The 13,038-nt window shown below is 34.4% G+C and overlaps 1 long non-coding RNA gene across 1 annotated transcript in view; it reads left to right on the top strand.

The window, feature by feature from the left end:
- The window catches only part of LOC131278377 (uncharacterized), a 35,177-nt gene extending 25,297 nt beyond the window's left edge, over positions 1-9,880 (top strand). The window contains exons 3-4 of the long non-coding RNA XR_009185694.1: positions 5,047-5,148; positions 9,476-9,880. This is a non-coding gene — a long non-coding RNA (uncharacterized lncRNA). The remainder of the gene's footprint in view (positions 1-5,046; positions 5,149-9,475) is intronic.
- Positions 9,881-13,038: the final 3,158 nt, after the last annotated feature.

The raw sequence follows: 13,038 nt of genomic DNA, 5'->3' as shown, positions 1-13,038 counted from the left end.
GAATACAGTCTAATACCAAAGCAAACAGAAAGAAAGAAATAAAAAAGAAAAGAGGAGAAATAAAAGAAATTCAGAATAAAAAAGCAGAGATAATGAACCAAATATTACATCTTTGAGAAGATATTAAAACTGACAAACTCTTGGCTAGACTGACAAAGAAAAAAGAAAAGAAAATGTAAATAAATATAATCAGAAATGAAAGTAGAGGCATTACTACTGACCACACAGAAATAAAAAGGATCATAGGGAGATACTATGAACAACTGTATGCCAGCAATTAGACAACTTAGATGAAATTGAGAAATCCCTAGAAAGACGAGAATAACCTCCACTGGCTCTACAAGAGATAGAAGGCCTCAAAAGACCAATTACAAGTAAAGAGATTGACTCAGTCATCAAAAATCTCCCAAATAAGATAAGCCAAGGAACAGATGGCTTCACAGGTAAATTCTATGAACCATTCCAAGAAGAATCAATACCAAATCTGGTCAAACTTTTCCAAATTTGAAAAGGAGTGAGTACTGCCTAACATTCTGTGAGGCTAGTTTCACCCAAATACCAAAGCTAGATAAATATACTAAAAGAAAAGAAAATTATGGACCAATTTCTCTTATGATTATAGATGCAAAAATCTTCAAGAAAATACTTGAAAATCAAATCCAACAGTACATTAAAAGACTATACACCATGATCATTTGGGTTTTATCCCAGGTATGCAAGGGTGGTTCAACACAAGAAAATTAATATAATATAGCATATCATATCAATAAAATGAAGAGTAAAAGGCACATGATAATCTCATTTGATGCAGAAGAGGGGTTTGACAAAAGCCAGCATCCTTTCTTGATGAAAACGTTTCGAATAATAGGAATAGAAGCTCCCTATGTCAACATGATAAAAAGCATTTATGAAAAACTTACAAGTTACATCATCATACTTAATGGTGAAAGATTGAAAGCTTTACCTTACAATTTAGAACAAGAGAAGAATGCCCACTGACACCACTGTTTTTCGATATTGTGCTAGAAGGTCTAGTCAGAGCAGCTGGGCAAAAAAATAAAATAAAAGGTATCAAAAATGAGAAGGGAAATTAAAACTTTTTACTATTTTCAGATGACATGCTCTTATATATAAAAATACCCCAAAATTCTACAACAAAACTTTGAGAGTTCATAAACAAATTCAGCAAAGTCTCAAGACGTAAGATCAAGTTGCAAAAATAAGTAGTGTTTCTATACATTAATAATCAGCAATCTGAGAAGGATCAAGAAAAAATTCCATTTGCAATAGCTATTGTAAATATCTAGGAACAAATTTAACCAAGGAGGTAAAGGACTTGTACACAGAAAACTACAAAGCATTAGAAGAAATCAAGGAAGATCTAAATAAATGGAAGGAGTTTCCATGTTCAAGGATTGGAAGACTAAATATATTTAAGATGTCAATTCTGCCCAAATTGATTTACAGATTGAAAGCAATCCCAATCAGAATTCCAACAGTCTATTTGCAGAAATGGAAAACCCAATTATCTGATGGGAAATGTGCCCCAAATAGCCAATCACATCTTAAAAAGGGACAACAAAGTTGGAGACTTCACACTGTCTAACTTTAAAGCATATTATTACTAAGCTACAACAGTCAAAACAACATGGTATTGGCATAAGTAAACATATTGACCAAAGGAATTGAATTTTCTATTTCAGAAATAGACTCCCATAGTCAATTGATTTTTGACAAGGCTGCCAAGTCAGCTCAACAGGGGACAAATTGTCTCTTCAACAAATGGTGATGGGAAAACTGGATATCTATATGCAAAAGAATGAAAGTGGAACCCTCTCTTTCCATACAAAAATTAAACTCAAAGTGAATCAAAGAACTAAATATATGAGCCAGAACTCTAAAGCTCCTAGAAGAAAATGTAGGGAAACATATTCAAGATCTTGTGGTAGACAATAATTTCTTATACGTTATACCCAAAAAATAAGCAATAAAAAAATATGTAGATAAATGGATCCTCTTTAAAATTAAAAGCTTTTGTGCATCAAAGTACTTTGTCAAGAAAGTGAAAAGACAGTCTACCCAATGGGAGAAAGTATTTGGAAACCACATATCTGAGAAGGGTTTTAATATCCAGAATATATAAAGAAATCCTAGAACTCAACAATAAAAAGACAACTCAACTAAACACTGGACAAAGAACTTGAATAAACATTTCTGCAAAGCATATGAAAAGATGCTCAACATCACTAGCTATTAGGGAAATGCAAATCAAAACCACAGTAAGGAATCAATTCACACCTAATAGTATGGTCACTGTTAAAAATTTGAAAAAAAACACAGTAAGTGTTGGAGAAGATGTGGAGAAAGATGAACACTCATTCATGTATAATGGTGCTGCTGCTGTGGAAGAAACCGGCAGTTCCTTAGGAAGTCAAGTGCAGAGTTAACACATGATCTGACAGTCTCACTGCTAGTTCAGAAGAACTGAAACCAGCATCATGAACAGACATTTTTGCACTGATGTTCATGGAGGTATTATTCACAATTGCCAGAAGGTGGAAGCAACCCAAGTAACCCAAGTCTATTAACCCAAGTAACCCAAGTCTATTAACCAAAGAATGCATAAACAAAATGTGGTATATCATTCTGCTGCAAAAAGAAAGGATGCCCTGATGCAAGTGACAGAATGGATGAACTTTGTGGGCATTATATATAAAATAAGCCAGACACAAAAAGGGAAATATTGTATGATTTCACTGCTCTCATCTAATAATAATAGGCAAACTTCTAGAGTTAGAATCTAGATTAGATTACTAGGAGCTAGACTGGGTTTAGAGAATGGGGAGTTGATGCTTAATTTGTATGGAATTTCTATTTAAGCTGATGGTAAAGGTTTGGAAATGGATGTGATGATGGCAGCACATTATTGCCAGTGTAATCAGCAGCACTGAACTGTATAGGTAAGTGTGGTTAAAAGAAGATACTTAAGGATATACATATTACCAGAATAAAAATTAAAAGCGAAAACACAGGTCTGCACAACACAGTGAACCCTACTGTGGACAATTGACTATAGTTAATAGTACATGTTTAAGTGTTTGTTTTCACAAATTAAAGCAAATACACAATATTAATTCAAGGTGGTAATTATGGGGTGGTATATGGGGAAAAATGCATCTAATGCAAATAATGAGCATAGAATTATTTTAATTCTTTCATCAGTTGTAACAATGGTAAATACTATTGAATATGCTAATAGATTTCTATTTTAAAAAGTGTTACTATCAATAATAACAAATGTTCCATACTAATGCAAGGTGTTGGTGGTGGGTGGAGTAGGTTAATCCTGCATTCCTGCATTTTATCCAGGATTATTTTGCCAACTGACAACTTATCTAATAAAAATAATACTTGTAAAATATGGTATACTCTGTAAATTCAGATAGATATTAGAAACTATCTTTTTCAAATATATTAAAAAATTATTGAATAAGACAACTTTCTGAAGAGATTTACTTATCAATAAATCAGTTGGCGGTATTCAGCTCAAATAATGACTGTAATTCTTCTGACAATGCTACTTCTAGTTCAAGAAAACTATGCCATTTTGTATGCATAGAGAAGATGGCATATTTTCCTCTCTTCCAGGCAGAGGTATCTGCATTCTATTTATTCAAAATGATACCAAAGTATCAATGGATGCATCAAGAGAAAATTCTTCCAATTCTGAGTAAAAATTACATTGAAGTCATTTAAGAGTTCATCAGGAACTATTTCTTGGGCACATTATTGTGCAGCTTTTTAAAAATTAATCTAAGTTTCACAGGGCATATTGCTAGAAATCAGTCATAAAGGGGCTTGCAAACATTGGGCTTTCATTTAGCAAGCTGGGAAACAATCCCCAAAGGTGGCAATCAGTACCAAACCTGCCATGACTTTGACAACGCATGCCTTGAGTGATCAAGCCCTAGTATATTCTCTCATTATCAAGTCTGAAGAACAGAGAGTATTTTCACATAGATACAGCATACTTAAGTTTCTTGGCACATTAACAATGCATAGTCAGAGTTAAACCTGATAAGATCCTTGGTGGCCACTTCTGCGTTTTGATTCCTATGGCAATTTTAACTGTCAGGTCTCAGCTGTGGCCAATTGAATCTGATTCTGAGTTAAATAGAAAAAACTTAAATCACTTTGATTTAAGTTTTACAAACAGTATGAGTAGATCTCAGAGTATCTGGAAGTCTTGAGAACCAGGTACAGAAAAAGAGTAGGGAAAATGGATGTCAGGTTGGAGCCGGGACCTTAGACAAAGTCACGCCATGGAAAGGAACAGACCTGTGCTACTGAACCCTGGAAGATGTGGCCTCTGCAGATGTAACAAACTCCCTTTAGAAGCACTGCTGCTGTTGCCCCAGAAATCATCATGTGTCTGCACCACAGCCACCATTGACCATCAGAAATCATTCTCTGCTGTCCCTATTTCTTAGTGTCCTTCTATCACTAAATGTCAATTCAAAAGCTGCAGAGACTGTTTCTAATGTAAGAATCTAAGTTGTTTGTCTTCACCCTGGCTGCAAAAGACGAAAAACAAGGACAGAATATTTTCAATTTCAGGTAGGACATGAGCTCTCCTTCTCACCAAACACACCTAATATTTAATGATTGTTTCTTCTGCATTACACACTGTTGGGTGAATTTAGTCTTATAACATAGAGAATTCATTAAGCTAGGAGAGATTCATACATCTAAAGCAAATATGCAGAGAAGGGTGAAATAGTCACTCTGTTCATGTTCCAGAAAACATTCTAAATAGTGTTGTAGATAGAGAGGGAATAGTTTGGGATTAATTGATATTGTTGTTTACCTAGAATAGAAATAAGAGTAAAATCCTCACAAGCTAGATATGGTATGTTAAAATTCAGCAGCAGTCCAGTACATTCATTTTATAAATGATTTTCTGAAGAATTTTCCATTTGGTTCATGTACCTGTGAATGTGGCACATGTATAATAAGTTCTTTCTTCTTCACTCACTTCAAATAAAGAAGAGTGGATCTGCTCCCAGTCCTGGCATTCAAGGCCCCAAAGAGCAGTGACAGTTACTGAATTGCAGTTTGAACTGCGTACCAGAGGATCAACATTGAAAAGTAAGCATCTTTCAATGTCCCCTCTTCCAAAAAATCCATGCTGTGAAACTAAAATCTTTTATAAGGGGTTATATTATTTCAAGCATTTTGTCTGTTTGCCAAATTCTCACTCCATTTTCTGAAGAGGATAGATGAGAGAGAGACAGAGAGAGACAGAGAGGGACAGAGAGACAGAGAGAGAGAGAGGGAGAGTGGGAGATAGGGAGGGAGAGGGAGGGAGAGAGAGGGAGAGAGGAAGAAGAAAAAGAAGGAGGAGGAGGAAGAAGAGGATGAGGAGGAGAAGAAGGGGTAGGAAGAAGAGGAAGGGAGGAAGAAGAGGAAGGGAGTAAGGGAAGAAAAGAAGAATGTAAGGAGATGAGGAAAAGAAAGAGGAATGAGAGGATATAAGGAGAAGGAGGAGGGAAAGGTTAAGGGAGAAGAGGACACAAGAGAAGATCTGATTTTTAGAAGTGTGAATATAAGCACTAAAACAAATTACAAAAAGATGATCTTGATTTCTCCTGGTTTGCTGTTGTTTTTCACCTGAACAGATACATATGCCCCATCTGCAAAATTAGAAACAAAATCTTTCTATATTATACAGTGTCCATGCACTCTGGCAGTCTTTGCTTCTTTATGACATTCGCTCTTGACATACAAAAATCAATTCCAGCTCTCTAAACCTACTTGATGAGGTTCACTATTACTATCTAAATTGCAGAATCTTCTCAGAAACTTTCAGTCCTGTATCTTAATCAGATTTAACCACTACGTATTCTGGGAAACGCTCTTTCTGTGCATAATCTCCTAGTGGCCCAGCATCCATCTCTGACTGGCCTTTTAAATCTCCTAGGCAACCGTCTTCTCTGACCACCCCTTTCTGTTCCTTAGATGTTATGTTTAGGGTTTTCTCCTCTGTTCTCATCTGATTTAATTTTCTTAAGTGACTTCATCCATTTACTCATGTATCAAGTATTATTCACATGTGAATCCCAAATCTCCAGCCCGCTTCTCACTTCTGAGCTTCAGTCTTCTATGGACAACTGCCTACTTAATGGGCTTTTATAACTATATGTACCATTGCAAACACAGCATGATGAAAACTAAAATGAACTTCCCATATATTTTCTCCCTAAAACTGGTCCTTTCTTAATAATGCCTGATTAAATGATATGTATCATTGTGACAACAACTGCATAAACAAAACTAGGGAATTATTTTCTTTTATTAAGAGACAGAAAGACAATGGAATGTAAAATGCTTAATAATTCAGAGTTTAAAATTTTATTATGAACGCAGAATGTATGGTGTAACTAAATGCATTTTTAAAACATTATCTATTTTGTAAAGCTTTGTTATTATTCCACAAGGCTGTAAATTCCATTAAATGTGGAAACAGATCAGCTTCTTACCACTGCATTCCAATTCTTAGCAGTGTGTGTTTTAATAGATATTTGTGGGGTGGCGATAAGATTATAATCATGATGATAAAAGTGATGATAATAGCATTGAAGGTGATTTGAGTTGAAATTGCCTACCATATTCTCTTCTCATATTGAGTGCTCAATAAATTTTATTAGATAAAAGTAATTTTTCACACTATTATAAATCATAAGGCAGGGTGATAGCTAGACCAAGGTTGGTGCTGGAGATTACAAATTCTGTGGATATCTTTGATAGACATGTGTGGACACAGAAGAGTATAAAAGTAGTTGTTGATACTATACAGGCATGTTTTTCAAGAGGTAGTAGGGAGGGTGGAGAAGTAAGGTTCTTCTATTATCTGCATTCCTGGAATTGGAAGACCAACAGGACAACCAAAGATGATCTTCATTCTTTTATTCCAGTCCTAGTCTACTCAGTGACACCAGGAATAGTTTCAAGGAGCTAGTGCAGGAGACTGTATGTGTGTGACTGTGTGCTGGAAAGAATGGTAAGGACAGTATCAGAATCTCAGAAAAATAGTGAATGGAGAGATCGCAGATGTCACTCAGTTCACAGGTGTACAGGTGATTGGGCTTTCCCACCGATTGTGGAGACAGATTGTATAAGAGAAGGAAAGCCCCAAATATTTCTAGCAGACTCAGGCCAGGCTGGTGATATTTAAAATGATATATATTGTACCATAAAAGCTACCTCCAGATTTTTTCAGTCTACTCTGCTAAGAGGACAGATTATTTACCAAGAATTAGCAGGGTAGAGTTAGTTTTTAACTAAAAATAGTATGAAAGTTGTTTGAGAAAAGTCCATTGTGGAGAGTAAAAGAAAGTCAGTAAGATGCAAAGTAGTAATAAATTTCAAGAGAGATTTTCCCTAGTATTAATGGAAAAACATATTTTTATGATTGTTTTCAGATTAGAGGAGAGATACTACAGTCCTCTTTTCTCAGATGAAGAATTAAGGCACAGAGAGGTTATGCTCCTACCCCGAGATCACACAGTTTATAAATTGTGGTGCAGTGAGGTCTCCCCAACTGGTAAATTCTTGAGCTTTCTACTTCAATATTGCCAACCTTTGTGTCATACAAAGAAGTCACTAAGTGTTTATATGCTGTTTAATTTCAGGGCTGAGTTTTGTTTCTTTATCAATTTATATCTCTTATAATAGTAAAATCCCTGGTTGGAAAGAAAACTCTAGATGAACTCTCATTCATTGTTCATGGACATGCAAAATGACACAGCCCTTTTAGAAGACTCTTTGGCAGTTTCTTATAAGCATATTCTTACCATAAGATACACAACAATCACACTTGTAAATATTTACCTAGGTGATTTCAAAACTATGTCATTCAAAACCCTACATGCAAATATTTATAGAAGGTTATTCATAATTATCTGAAACTGATCCAAAACTGAAAGCAACCCAGATGCCCTTTGTTAAGTGAACAGATATACCAACTATGGTACATCCATACAATGGTATGCTATTGGTGATAAAAATGAATGAGTTATGAATACACACAAAGACACAGGCAAATCTTAGATAGACATTTCTAAGTTAAAGAAATCATTCTGAAAAGGCTACATACTTTGAAATTCTGGAAAAGGCAAAATAATATGGAATGTAAACAGATCAGAGATCACAGGGGTTCAGGAGAAGAGGGGAGGGGTGAATAGTTTTAAAAAATCATGGGGTATTTTAGGGTGACGAAAATGTTCTGTATGGATACATAAGACCATGCATTTGTAAAAAGTCATAGAACTTTAGAACATGAAAAGTGATTCTTAATGTATGCAAATTTTAAAAATGGTTTAGAAGTTTAGAGATCCCAGGATGAAATGCAGAATGTGATAAAATGGCCTAACTATATTATAAATACATGGAACAGTCTCACTAAATGGAATGGGAGATAAAGATGATAGCTTAATAAATTTGGAAATGATTGAAATCTATAGGACTAAAGGCAAAAGGACCTACATGTAAAAACTGTTCTCTATGTAGGTTGTTTCCCTCAGGAAAACTAGTTAACAATTCTGAAACCACTATACATATGTACTGGAAATGAACAATTAAGTAAATGAATGCTGAATGGTGGGAGCCATGTTTCTCACTATTAGAATGAGAGGTTACAGATAGAGTAAAGGGAAGAGACTAGAATGATCTATCTGATAGTGGACTAGAGTTGGAGAAGCAATATAAATGCATGATTAGCTTAATATAGATTGGATGATTACATAAATAAATAATTATGCGTGTGTGTATGTATGTGAGTTATCTGCATATATATTCTCTTGCTCTCTCTGCTGGGAGGACCTAGAAGCAAGGACACCCCAGTAGCATCAAGCACACATAGCACCCAGTTCTTGGTTTCCAATACCATGTTCCAATAAAAGTAACCAAGGATGCCTGTGTAAATGTTGATTTTAGGACTGGAACTGGAAATATACAAGATGATCCTGGAGCATCTTGTAGTGCCAGAAAGTAAGGAAGTACTCTAACAAAAACACAATGATTTATGTATTTCAATGGGACCATAAACATCAACTGAAAAAATTTCCAATGACCAAAGCTGGAACAATTTGAGCAACAAAATAAAATAGCATTGAATTAGTACCCAAAGTATAAAATAAATACCCACATGCAGAATAATTCCAATTAACTTACTTTACCCTCAAGGAGATGGGACATAATTCCACCTAACATATGGACTGTACACAATGACTTCTATCCAAAAAGTTCCATATGGAAAAGTGGAAAAAAGTGCAACTTTCCAGTGGAGAAAAACTTCAAACATTATTTCAGTTAGGTGATCAAGTTTAACATCAATGGTGATAAATTATATTGTTAGTATGTGCCTTTGATATGATGAATTGTGCATGATACTCTACTTCTGTTGTTTTCTCCCCAGTCCAAAACCCTAGTCTAATGATAAGAAACACATCAGACAAATCCCTACTGAGGAACATTCTACAAACACCAGGCAAGCTCTCCTCAAACCTGTCAAGATCATCAAGTACAAGGAAAGTCTAAGAAACTGTCAACCCAAGAAAAGACTTGGTATTCTGGTAAAGGACCCTAGAACAACAACAAAAAAGACAGTACATAAAAGTATGGACTTTACTTTAAAATGATACATCATATTGGTCAAGAGTTGTGGCAAATGTTCAGTCCTAATGTAAAATAATAGGAGAAACTGTATGTGGTTGTATGGAATGCTCTGTTTATATTCAGAATTTTTCTGTAAATCTAGAACTATTCTAAAATTAAAGGTTTATTAAAAAAACTCCAAGTTGTTTCAAAAGTTGAAGTCAAACTTTGTCAGTGAAAGATCATTTCCAACCATCAAAAGAAAGTTTAAACTTAATAAATGTGCAATAATCTTCAAAGTAGACCATTGTTTGTCAAGAGATTTAAATGTCCTTTAAAACCCTAAGATGTGTGTAATATAGTTTGCCAGGCTGCTATGAAAAATACCACAAACTAGTTGACTTAACAACAGGAATTCTTGTTCTTGATTTGGAAGGCTAGCTTTCCAAAATCAAGTCATCAGCAAGACAATTCTTTCTCCCAAAATTCTATAGTGTTCTGGTGCTAGTTTGCCACATTCACTGTGGTTCCCTGGCTAGCAACTCTTCCAGTTTCTGGTCACTTCTGGCTTCTGGATTCTCCCTGTGGCTATCTCTGAGTCAGACTTCTGGGTTCTTCTTTTTTAAGGACTCCAGTAATTTGTATTAGAACCCACTCTGATTCAATTGGCCACATGTTAAATAAAAATAATATCTTCAAATGGTCCTATTTACACATGACTCCACACTCCCAGAAATGTGGATTAAGGTTAAAAACATGCCTTTCATTGAGTACATAACTCAACCTATCACAGTGTGTGAGGTTAAATGTAAAAAACAATGTAAAAAAAAAAAGTAAAAAAAAAGCATACAAAAGCATAGCTTTCCTTTAATTGAATTTCAGGGCTATTTGGCTTGATTCCACCATACACTAGATTAAAAATTTTCTGTAGATTCACAATATTTAAAATTATAAATGTAAGTCAGTAGGAAAATTTAAATTTTGTTTATATATTCTCCGTAATCAAACATGATTTTTATGGGGTAGAAAACATATATGAGCTTAACCTTAATCCATGATATGAAATGGTTGAGAGATATCAGGCCTGCATTTAGCCTGTTATTATGCTGGCCTTCCAGAAGGATTAATACAGTTAAGTAATAAAAAATTGGGTTTATGTATCGATGAATAAATTAGAGTTTCAGTGATTGTACATTTTCTAAGAAGCTTTAACTCTGAGAATAAGGAAACCAAAAACTAAAGTTTATGTATGTATCAACAGATAACAGCCTTCTCTTTCATGAGTAATATAAAGAAAGACACTCCATTAAACAAACGTATTGCCCTCTTTGCTACCTCCATCTGCCCCTTAACCTATATTATTACTTGCATCAATCTTGACTCACACAAAATCACTTAAGTCCTCTCTGAGCTATGCTCTCTGACTTAACATTGTACACTTTCTTCACATAGCATATTTGCTGCCCATAAGTAATTTGGATAGAAAACTCTTCTAGCAAAAGGCCTATTAAATTTCACTATTACTTCTATTCATTAAGCAGAGCAATAAAAGAACAGAAAAAATAAAAACAACAAAACCCAGTAACAAAACAAAACTGAATAACTCTTCGCAGCAATAACAAAACTGCATGGCTTATATTTTGTAGATCCATTGTTCATTGATCAAAGGAAATTTGATTTTGAAAACTGTGGAAAAATTCTAGTTTGAACAATGGCATAATTTTGCATTATAAGTTATTTTATATATATAGCTGTGTATGTGTGAATAGGTGTGACATTTTTTTCTCCTAAAACTCACATAGAAGACTAACTTTCTGTTCCAGTAGCCTTGGCCATTCTTTTTTCACTTGGAGATTGGAGCCAGCCCATTCCTCCACATGTTAGACAATGGAAGCTCTCATTCCATAGAGTCATCTAATTCAAGAGTTCAGGGGTGAGTACATCCTAAAATAGCCCTGAGAAAAAGATTGTCTAAAAGCATGACCTGAGTGAAACCCTTAGAAAAATACTTATCATGGTATTAGTTAAATTGGGGTTTCTTTTACAGTTTAACTAGGTGTTGAAAGAGATGAACAGAATTACGGAGAATGGGCCAGATGGCATATTTGAAACCCAGTGGGATAAACCAGATGGAATGCTGCTATTTTGCCCATTTATCTATGAATAGAAAATAGGTAGAAGGATGATTTGGAAACCTGTTGATAATATTTTTGTTCACAAAGGTTTCCTGTTGTGTTAGTGGACAGTATGTATATATGTTTGCCTGTGTTTGATGTAGTTATGTTTAGATTAAAATACACAAAGTGAGTTTTAAAGTATATTTAAACAGGAAAGGTGAGAGGAAGACAGATTGTCATCATTGTTATAGGTTCCTAATTATGGAAAAGTTAAAGATTTTTTTCTAATATTAAATGAGTATGAGGGGGAAAAGCAAGTTGTTAAATTTTTTTAGCTAATTAGCACTTGTAAATATATACTGTAGACTACTCTTTATGTGAGTTGTGACTGTGTGTTTGGTTTTGTGTGTAAGAGAAAATGGAAAATAAAAATTGATTTAGAAGAAATTTAGATAACTTAATTTTGTGAAGTTAAGATTAGGTGGGTTACTGTGACTTTTCTACCCAAAGGATTCTTTGTGTATTCAAGAACATTAACCCTTTCAGTTTGCACTGTGGAGGGCAGTGACTTTTGGAGTTTTATGTTTGTTTGGGTTTTCTTTGAATGGGAACAGATTTTGTTTGTTTTTCCTTGATTCAAATAACAAATACATTTACATAGTGAGCAAGTATACACAAACAGAAAACAGATACAAAAATATCATCAAATAATGCATACCCTTCTTATAAATCATGGAATAAAAATATATTTTTTCTATTCAAATTACAGTTTAAATGCTGAATGTGACCCATTAAATTACATTAAATTAATCTCATGATTCATTAATAGGTTGCAAATGTGAAAGCACTGAAATAGTAAGTCTGATAAATTAAAGTGCTTTTGCAAAAATGCTCATCCTTAATTCTCAGCATCTTACCTGTCGTTTTGGACATTTCTATTATCACAGTCAAAACTCTTAAAATAATCTTTTCCCAGATATAAAAGGCCATAATAATTATGCACTAGTTTCACTCCTCCAGTTTATTTTGTTGCTCCCTATTCATTTAAGATCTTTCCCTTAAACCTGTGATACTTGTTAAAAAGCAGGCAAATGGTAAATTGCAGCAAATGAACTGCAAGAAATGCTGTTTCTTCTAATAAAGTATCATCATCTTGCATCATGTAAAAACAAGTAAGAATAATGGGAAACAAGTTTGGGTAGTGGTGGTCTTTCTATAATTTGTCATCCATTTGTTTTCCTGAAGTTTTAAGCTTAAGGTGGATAAA

Source organism: Dasypus novemcinctus, chromosome 4 (genome assembly GCF_030445035.2).
Source record: "Dasypus novemcinctus isolate mDasNov1 chromosome 4, mDasNov1.1.hap2, whole genome shotgun sequence".
Classification (NCBI taxonomy): Eukaryota; Metazoa; Chordata; class Mammalia; order Cingulata; family Dasypodidae; genus Dasypus; species Dasypus novemcinctus.
The sequence above is the reverse complement of the archived record's forward strand: the minus strand, read 5'-3'. Positions and strand labels throughout refer to the sequence as shown.